Genomic DNA, 10132 nt, shown 5'->3' on the forward strand with positions numbered 1-10132 from the left:
TGGCGGCCCCTGAGAGGGTTGACGGATGAGAGGGAGAGAGAGAGTGTCTGGCTACATATGATAATGGAGGAGGGAGGGGGGGATGATGCCAAGGGGGGCAACCCGTTGTGGGCGGAAGGTAAGGAGAAAGGTGGGATGACAGTAATGGAGGGAAGAAAAGAGAAAAAAGAACATTTTTTTTGTTTATTTATGTTCTGCGAATGGGGTCGGTTCTCATGACCGCAGCTCCGAAAGCCGGGACTAATGATGGACAGTGACGGGTCATGACGAGGGGTGCCGCCAGAGTTGGGTCGTGGCAGGGGGGGGGGGGGGGAGAGAGAGAGAGAGAGAGAGAGAGAGAGAGAGAGAGAGAGAGAGAGAGAGAGAGAGAGAGAGAGAGAGAGAGAGAGAGAGAGAGAGAGAGAGAGAGAGAGAGAGAGAGAGAGAGAGAGATAGATAGATAGATAGATAGATAGATTTTATTATCGTCCTCGGAGGTCAAATATGACCTATGGGACCAAAGTTACATGTGATGTAGTATGTGTATGGTTGATGAGTGACTCTCGATGCTCCAAAATTGTAGTGATGAGAGTCGCAATGGAGAGCCCACACTTTGGCTGGGAGAGGAAAGTGTGTAGGTCTAAGTTATGGCTGAAAATGTGAGAGAAGCAAGTTCGGATGTGATCAAAAGCTGAGCACTCTAGTAGTGTGTGGTACTCAGACTCTCGAACTTGCAGTGAGCATAATGTGCACAATCGATTTGACTCTTCTCCATTGCCCCAACGCCCTATCTCGCATCGAAGGAAATGGGAGCTAAGCCGAATTGCTGCGATAGTGCATATCGCGGACAAGGGAATAGGCTCAAGCATGTAAGTGTGAGTACGGTTTCCTCTCTCAGCGAAGAACATGGTTTTGTAGTTGGGGGCAATATAGGTGGTGTAATTTATGAAGCGTGACCCACTGGATTTCTCCCAAGCCGTAATACATTGGCGTTGTAGAAAAGCTTCATTCACTTGAGAGTCAATTGAAGCATCGTGTAGCAAGTGTAATGCATCCCATCTCCCAAACCACTTCTTTATGTCTTGCATCTATCCCGTGCTCAAGATCTTGCTTTTATGTGTCTTTTGAACTTTTTTGCTTGCTTCCCATGCAATTGTAGGAAGTTGATGTGAGGGGTTTTGACGCATCTTTATCATGTACTCCACAACCCTTTCCATGCCCATAACCTCAATTGGAAGAGATCCCGACTCAAGAAGTAGGAGCATATATGGTGGTTGTGTCTTAACTTGGAGAAAGTTTGTAAGAAAACGCTTTTGGACATTCTCAAACTCTTTCCAAGTAGACTTTGAGATGTTCCCGCCCCACACTTCAACTCCATAAAGAAGAACCGGTGTCACCAATGCATCAAAAAGATACTTCTTGAGAACCCAACACTTGATGTTTCCCGCATTACACATGTTCTCAAATGCATGATATGCTCTCTTTCCCGCTTCCAAACGACGCATAGCACATTCATGCCACTTGTGATTGGATGGAACCTCAAGGCCAAGGTACTTACAGCTCTCAATAGCTTCAAGTGTCTCGTTGTTGTACACAATGCATGGCTTCTCCTTATGGTTGGTTTTCACAAGCATAACCTTTGTTTTGGATTCATTTACAATCAGCCCACTATGCAAGCAAAAGTTCTCAAGGACAACCATAAGCTTTTGTGCATCTTCTAAAGTGTGTGCTAGAAGCACTACATCATCCGCATACAACAAAAGCATGATTACCACATTGCAAATAGTGACCTCTTCAATGCCTTCTTCTTGTATAAAGTCAAGTACCATTTGTTCCAATTGATCGATGCATAGACCAAAGAGAGTTGGTGACAATGGACATCCTTGTTTAACCCCAATAGTGCTTACAAAAATTTCTGAAATTTCTCTTCCCATGCGCAATTGACAAATCACCTTCTCATAGATTCGAGAAACCACAAGCATAAACTCACTTGGCACTTGGAGTTCTTCCATTCTTCTCCACAAATTGTTACGTGGAATCATATCAAAGGCTTTCTTAAAGTCCACAAAACAACAATACAATCGCTTGCCTTTCAACCAACTTTCCTCCATGAGAACACGAAGAGTGACAAGATGATCAATGGTGCTATGGCATCGACGAAAATCCGCTTGTCCCTTTGCACGCTTGTCATTCTCTTCAGCCCAATCACTCAATTTCATCTCCATTATGCACCCAAACAACTTTGCCATTGAGGCGGTCCGAGGCGGGCAACAAGAAGAGCAACCTCTAGACACCCTTCAAGGCTCCCGTGCTGCTCAATGGGGCTGGGGCAAAACACAACACAAACCAAAACAACAAACCCACAGCCAAATCCCAACTACACAAGGGGCACCACCTAGTTTAAGAGCGAACCAGGACACAAAAGAGGAGAATCGTTAGAGCAACCCACAAACAAGCAAGGAATTTACACTAACCCTAACACCAATGGAACACTCTCACACACTAAACACGAGAGAGAGAGAGAGAGAGAGAGAGAGAGAGAGAGAGAGAGAGAGAGAGAGAGAGAGAGAGAGAGAGAGAGAGAGAGAGATGGTGTACAACTTAGCTTCAACTTTATATTTTGCACAAAAAGGAACTTAGAGCTTGCGGAATCAAGTGACAAGATTTGGTTATAGCATCACTAGCACATTGTCTTAGGGTTATGGGAGCCCTCTCACCATCCACCCTCTTACAATGGTAGCCAAACAATAGCCAATGAATCACAAGCAACAAAACAACAACCTTCAATGAAACAAGTCACCTTATGAAGCTGAATGAGTTTGCCAAGCCAAATTGGAGGAGAAGCATGAGCCTTTGGACATGAATTGCACCCAAAACTACCAATTCATTGATGTTGGGGTAGATACAACAATGGTATGAAGAATATCTTCTACTCGCACTCACTCAAACTATCTCAAGCTTTTCTATGCACCAAAGTGATGGTGTATAGAAAGCTTACTCTCTCTTTACAACCAAGATAGAACTGGCATGTGCTACGCTCAATCTAGTGTGCAATGGTATAGTGATGTCTTTTACAAGGAGGAATGGGTTCTATTTATAGGTTTTAGAAGCCTTGATTAGGATTAAGCCTAATCAATTTTATTAGGAAAGATCAAGGATTATGAATTTTTATGAATTTCAAATGAGAATGGGGTCTCTCTTTTCTCTTGAGTCACATGGATGTGGGCTCAAGTAAGAAAATTATTGATGTCGTGAAAGGAGAGAAACTTCCATAGGAGTGAGTGAATTTGGTTTACTTGTGCGGTTGCCTACTCCATATGTTGATAGTGTGGGTGCATTTTTACAAGAGAAGTTAGTTGTTAGTGGTAATAATCACTAGAATTGTTAGTGATACATTTACAATGGGTAGGATGAGTTGATTTGATGAAGGAAGAGGGGTGAATTAAAAGAGAATCATTGAGATGGTGAAGCTTTGAAGAAGCTTGAACTCACCCTTGTGTAGATTGTGGAAAAAATGACCACTGGTCTTCTTCTTCTTCTTTGCTTCTTTACGCCGCCGCCGCCGCGGTTGACCACCACGATGAAAAGAGGATTTGTTGATGAAAAATCCTCAATTTGCAGAAGTTATCATGGTTAAGATGCTGAATTTTAGATATTTTTAGGAGAGGTAAATGAAATTGTAACATAGAAGCAATAGAGAGAGACATGGAGAGGGTGTATGTATGTAGAGGTTCATAAAAGAACTATAGGGATGAGAGAGAAGGGTAATGGTGAAGAGGGTGGGAGAAGCCATGGAAATTGCAGGTTTGAGTGAGGGAAGGAGAGGGAGGGATGTGTAAGAGTGAGTAGGTGTGTGGAAGGGTGAGAGAAGACTAAGGGCTACTTGTGAGAAAAGTGGGCAGACTAGGGTCCACTCAAAAAATCATAGCTCACCGCTGGTAGCTCCAAAAATCATGAAAAAATTTGAGGTGATTATTCAGAGCATGGATACATTTTCTCTTTTGACCACCGCTCCAAATTCGGAGTGGAGATAGGTGCAAAAATTCTCACCAAAAAGCCTATTTTTATGCCTGCAAAAGTCTTTTAGTGGCCCCCTCCTTTGTTGAATTTGTACAATGCATCCAAGAGTGAGCCCCTCCTTTGTCATATTATAATACAAAGCATCCAAGTTGCCCTTGACCCATGCATGGAGGAGGATTATTGGTGAATAAAGAAATATATACATGTGGGACTAGTGTATGGACTATTCATGGACTTTAGCTCAATGAGCACATGGTGTTAGAATAATGAGTAAAAATAATAATAAAAATATGGAGGAGTTATGGATATGGAAAGATATTGGAATCATATGATATGGTCCCTCCTTGAATTATTTTGGGTGAAAGAGGAAAAGGTATGCAAGTAAATAATATAATAAACGTAACCAATGAGTAGAAATCAATTTTTTGTTTTCACGAGGGTGAGGGTGAAAATGTGGGAGGGATTTGTATAAAGGAAAAATATGAGGTTAGAGTATGTACATATTGGCAAAAAATATAATTATGGTGTAAGAGGATGAAAGAAGGTGTACATAGGTTTAATAAAACACACACCTAAGTAGAAATATTTAAATAAAATACCAAAATATTTATAAAAAATCCCTATATTTAGGCCATATATACAATGAAATATTTACACACAAAGAGGCCATAATATACTTTTTTTTTGGCTCAACTAGGTCAGTGACTAGCTAGCTGAGGGTTTTTAAGAAGATATGGGAAAAGCCCCCTAACTCACACACGCCTATGTACAGTGAAATGGTAGGGATAGCCATAGCGTTTGGGTGGATTTGGTAGGGTGGAGTAAGTTACTATGGCAATTATGGAGAGCTGAAAAACGGCTATCATTAGCCCTCCCCCAGGATGATGGTATATTCATATACCATCATAGAGCATCTTTTCCAAAGAGAGTGCTTCAGAGTACTTGACGAGATCTTCATTGTTTGGCCCCTCAGAATTTTGGCTGGAGTTACACTCATGCTTCATGTAACAATACTTACATGAGACAGCGGCCTTTGGACAGATCTTTGGTGGATCCTTTGGTAGAAGGCGACTCAAATAGGGCTTCAAGCGATACCCGTTTACCTTCCTGGAGTGCTCTTTACCATTCAAGTCCATAAGCTGATAGTAACTAGAATTGAAAGCCTTCTTGACTATGTGTGGCCCTTGCCATCTAGTTTCAAACTTGGCATCAAAACGATTGTCAAGTCGATTGTCATACCTTAGCACAAGCTCTCCTTCCTTGATGCCTTTGTCCTTCAGTTTCTTGTCATGCGTTTCTTTCGCTTGTGTGTCTTTCCTCTTGTAGCACTCATATGCTGCTTCTCTTTTCCACTCGAGCTCCACTAACGTAAGAAGTCGATGCATCCATACCTCTTGATCATCTTGTGCTCCTTTGCCATAAAGTCGCATTGTTGGAATGTTGAGCTCGATAGGCTGCAAAGCCTCTTGACCATAGACCAAGTGAAATGGTGTGAACTCCATGGCTTCCCTATATGTGGTTCGATATGCCCACAAGGCACCATCCAAGAAGTCATCCCATTTTTTTTTCTTGTTTTGCACCATCTTTCTAGTGATTCCTGCAATGACACCATTAGCCTTCTCCACCAAACCATTTGACTGTGGGTAGTATGGTGTGCTATGACGATGTAGAATGTGAAGCTCTTCACAAACTTCTGTGAGCAAGCCCTTCCTAAACCTTGGACCATTATCAGAAACAATCTCCAAAGGTGTGCCAAATCTGCAACAAATGTGATTGTACACAAACTTGCTAACTGTCCTCTCATTCACTCTTGCCACACTTTGAGCTTCCACCCACCTAGTCATATAGTCTACAACCACTAGAATGTAGAGTTTACCATTTTTTGTCCTAGGCAGAGGACCCATAGCATCAATGCCCTACTTTTCAAAGGGTCCATTTGCAAGAACTATTTGCCTCGGGCCATGCACCAACCTTCTATTTCCATTTATCTGACAATTGTGACAGCTTTTACACCAATGTTGAACATCCACATGCAAGCTTGGCCAAACATACCCCGCAAGCAAAATCTTCTTCACAGTTGATTCTTGGGAAAAATGACCACCACATGCCTCTTCATGCAAACCTTTTAGAATGGCTGGAATTTCCTCGATAGTTGGTACTCTTCTGCACACTTGATCCTTCCCTTTTTGATAGAGGGAGCCTTCTAGGAAGAGATAGAAACTTGCCTTCTTCATGAGTCTCCTCTTCTGAGCCTTCGTGAAGTCTTGTGGAAACTCACCCTTTAAAATGTAGCTAATAATGGGAGCCAATGACTCCAATCCCTGGTATCTCGGTTGCTTGACAGCTGCTGCCACCATGATGACCTGCACTTCTCTCTCAACACATGTAACTGCTTGTTGTGCAAGTAAATCGGCATCTTCATTTTGTTTACTCGGAATATGATATAGTTGCACTTCTTAAAACTGATTAAACATCTTACGAATGGCATGAACTTTTGTCCTTAAGTTTTCATTCTTGCATGCCCAAATGCCTAAAATTTGTTTAACAATGAGAAGTGCATCTCCCTTTACCATGAGACTTTTTATCCCTTGGCCAATGTGTTGAGATGTCGAGCTCTACACCTTGAGCTGGCATCCACTACGGGTCTTGGCCGCTTACGGCATTTACTCACTGGCGCGTTAGGTGACCGACACGGAGGATCTCTGTCAGTGATTCTACAGCTGGACTACACTTATAGTGCCAGCCTAGTACGCTTCTAGCGAGTTCACACTTAGTGACCGCATGTACATATGTGCTACTTTTCAGCTTTAGCACTTAGTCATTTTGTACTCTCTTTTCTGTGAAGAAGAAGAAGAAGCTTTCCATCTCTGTGTGCTTTGTGCTTGTCTTGTGTAGCTCTCTTGCATCCTCATTCTTTACATGGTATCAGAGCCCGGTGCAGGAAAGAGAGCAAGAGCATCACAATCCCTTCGTTCGCAATACACGACCAGAGATACAGAGATTTACTGTACAAGTACAGTGGTTGTATGTACGCTTGATTGTGGCCACTCGTTGAGTGTAGAAAGCGTTACAGGTACCACGATAGGAGATTCAACAGATTTGTAGGTTTTTGCAGATTGCAGCTATTTTGTCTTAGTGCTTCAAGATGTCTGACGGTTTCAGTCAGATTGTTACTGAGAAGCTTGAGAAAAATAACTACCCTGCATGGAAGTTCAGAATAACAAATTTCCTAAAAGGAAAAGGTTATTGGGACTATGTAGAAGGAGACAATGAAAAGGAACCAGAGATTCCCGAGGCAAATGCTACAGCAGAACAAAGGAAAGCTTTGAGGGACTGGCAACAAGGCCATAGCAAAGTGATGTATTGGCTTTCTATGAGCATCACAGATGGCATGATGGGCTATCTACAGGATGCTGAAACCCCCGCCATTGCATGGAGAAACTTAGGCAGAGTGTTCGAGGTGAACACCAAGGCCAGGAAGCTTCAACTAAAGTCGGAGCTAAATCAGGTTAAGAGGAACAACCTCTCAATCAATGATTATGCCTTGAAGATCAAGAGTATCATTGAGGCTCTTGGATCTATTAAAGTCTTAGTGGAAGATGATGACATTGTTCGTGCATGCTTGGATGGTCTAGGAGATGAGTATGTACATTTCAGGTCTTCCATGAATACAAGAGACGACATTCCCGTGTTCCAAGATTTGATTTCTATGCTTATTCTTGAGGAGAAGAACCTTGACACATCTTCTTCTCATGGCAGAAATAATTCTGAACAGGCCTTCTATTCTAACTCCAACAGAGGTAGAGGTAGAGGTCGTGGTCGAGGCCCAAGGGGTTGCAGGGGCCAATTTCTGGAAGGTCAATCAAATCAAAACAATACAGGTGACAGGGGAAACCAGTCTCAAGGCAGGGGGAGTCAAAGAGGTCGTGGTGCAGGATCAAGCAGGCAGCAACATACTCCAGATAGTAGAGAATGTTGGACTTGTGGTGAAAGAGGTCACATGTCACATGACTGTCCAAAGGGAAAAGCAAGTAGAAAGAGAGAACAGGGAACAAGGCAACTATGCATCTACTAGCAGAGATGTAGATGACAGCAAAAACGAGCGCATGTTTGTTATGCAACATGTAATGAATACAATGACTGCAGAGAATTCCACCCAAGATGATGTTTGGTATGTGGATTCAGGTGCCTCTAATCACATGACGTCTCGTGGAGAGTGGTTTAGAGATATGCGCAAACCAGATGTGTCAGGCTATGTGCAGACAGGAGATGACACAGCTCACCCCATTGCTCATGTAGGGGACATACCTCTAAATACGAAGAGTGGGAAATAAAAGTACTTAGCAGATGTACTTCATGTCCCAAACATTACAAAGAATCTTGTTTCTGTTGGACAAATGGTTGAGCAGGGTTTGCAGGTTCGCTTCAATCCAAATGGCTGTTATGTAGAAGATTTCCAGAATGGCTGTAAGCTGATCACAGAGGGCAAATGTGTGGGCAGAATGTTTACGCTGAATGTAGACATGCCTGAGGTAAAAGTTGCATTATTTGCACAGGGCTAAGGTGATACAGGATGTGGAGCCCACATGTTTTGAGGATGCAGTTGGAAATGTGCATTGGGATGATGCAATGAATGAAGAGATGGCTGCATTGGAAGAAAATAACACATGGGAGTTGGTGCCATTGCCAAGTGGCAAGAAAGCTATTGGCTGTAAATGGGTGTATAAAACCAAGCATAAGGCTGATGGTAACATTGAGCGTCACAAGGCAAGGCTGGTCACAAAGGGTTATGCACAGACGTATGGCATAGACTATGAGGAGACCTTTGCTCCAGTGGCAAAGATGACGACTGTGAGAGCTGTCATAGCAGTGGCTGCATCTAGAGGATGGATTATGCATCAAATGGATGTAAATAATGCCTTCTTGAATGGTGAGTTGCAAGAGGAAGTGTATATGGATCAGCCACCTGGTTATGTCGATCCAGGTTACCCAGATTATGTATGCAGACTTCTCAAAGCTTTGTATGGTTTGAAGCAGGGCTCTAGAGCATGGTATGACAGGATTGCCAAGTATCTTGTCAGTATTGGTTTTAGGAGAGCTCATGCTGATCATTCACTCTATGTACGTGAGAGTGATGTGGGGATTGTGGTCATTACCATATATGTAGATGACCTTATTATTGTGGGTGACAATGCTATGGAGATTGACCATGTGAAGGGTCTTCTCAAACAGGAGTTTGAAATGAAAGATTTAGGCGAGTTGCGCTACTTTCTTGGCATTGAGGTGATCAGGACTGCAGAGGGTGTATGGCTATCACAAAGACAGTATGCTTTGGACATGTTGTCAAAGTATGGTATGGCTGATTGTAAGCCAATTTCTATTCCCTTGGATGTGAATGCAAAGCTGAGTGCAGAAAAGGGTGATGTTGTTGAGGATGTCAACATGTACAGGAAGATTGTGGGTAGTCTAATCTACTTGACTATCACGAGGCCAGACTTGAGCTACACAGTAGGCTTGGAGAGTCAGTTCATGTAGCTTCCGAGGAAGCCACATTTGGATGGAGTACGACACACACTTAGGTATGTGCAAGGTACTCTTGACTACGCATTGTTCTATGCAGCAGATGCACCATTAGCATTGTATGGGTATACAGATGCAGATTGGGCAGGTAGCATTGTTGATAGGAGATCTACGAGTGGCTTCATGTTCTCTTTTGGGAGTGCTATTGTTACTTGGAGCAGCAAAAAGCAGCCTACGGTTGCTTTATCGAGCACAGAGGCCGAGTACAGAGGTGCAGCAGTTGCGGCGTGCGAGGTAGCTTGGCTACGCACATTACTTGAGGACTTGGGAGTGCAGGTGGACCAGCAGATTTTCATCCATTGTGACAACCTCAGCAGCATGCAGTTGGCTAGGAACCCAGTGTTCCATGCCAGGACCAAACACATAGAGGTCCATTACCACTACGTTCGAGAGCGAGTGTTGGCGGGCGACATCGACTTGGTCTACGTCAGCACAGAGGAGCAGATAGCGGATATCTTTACCAAGGCCCTCAGAGCTGAGAAGCTTCGACGTTTCCGGACTATGCTTGGACTCTGCGACATGCAGAGCTCGAGGGGGAGTGTTGAGATGTCGA

This window comes from Adiantum capillus-veneris, chromosome 22 (genome assembly GCF_014529385.1).
Source record: "Adiantum capillus-veneris isolate H3 chromosome 22, ASM1452938v2, whole genome shotgun sequence".
NCBI lineage: Eukaryota > Viridiplantae > Streptophyta > Polypodiopsida > Polypodiales > Pteridaceae > Adiantum > Adiantum capillus-veneris.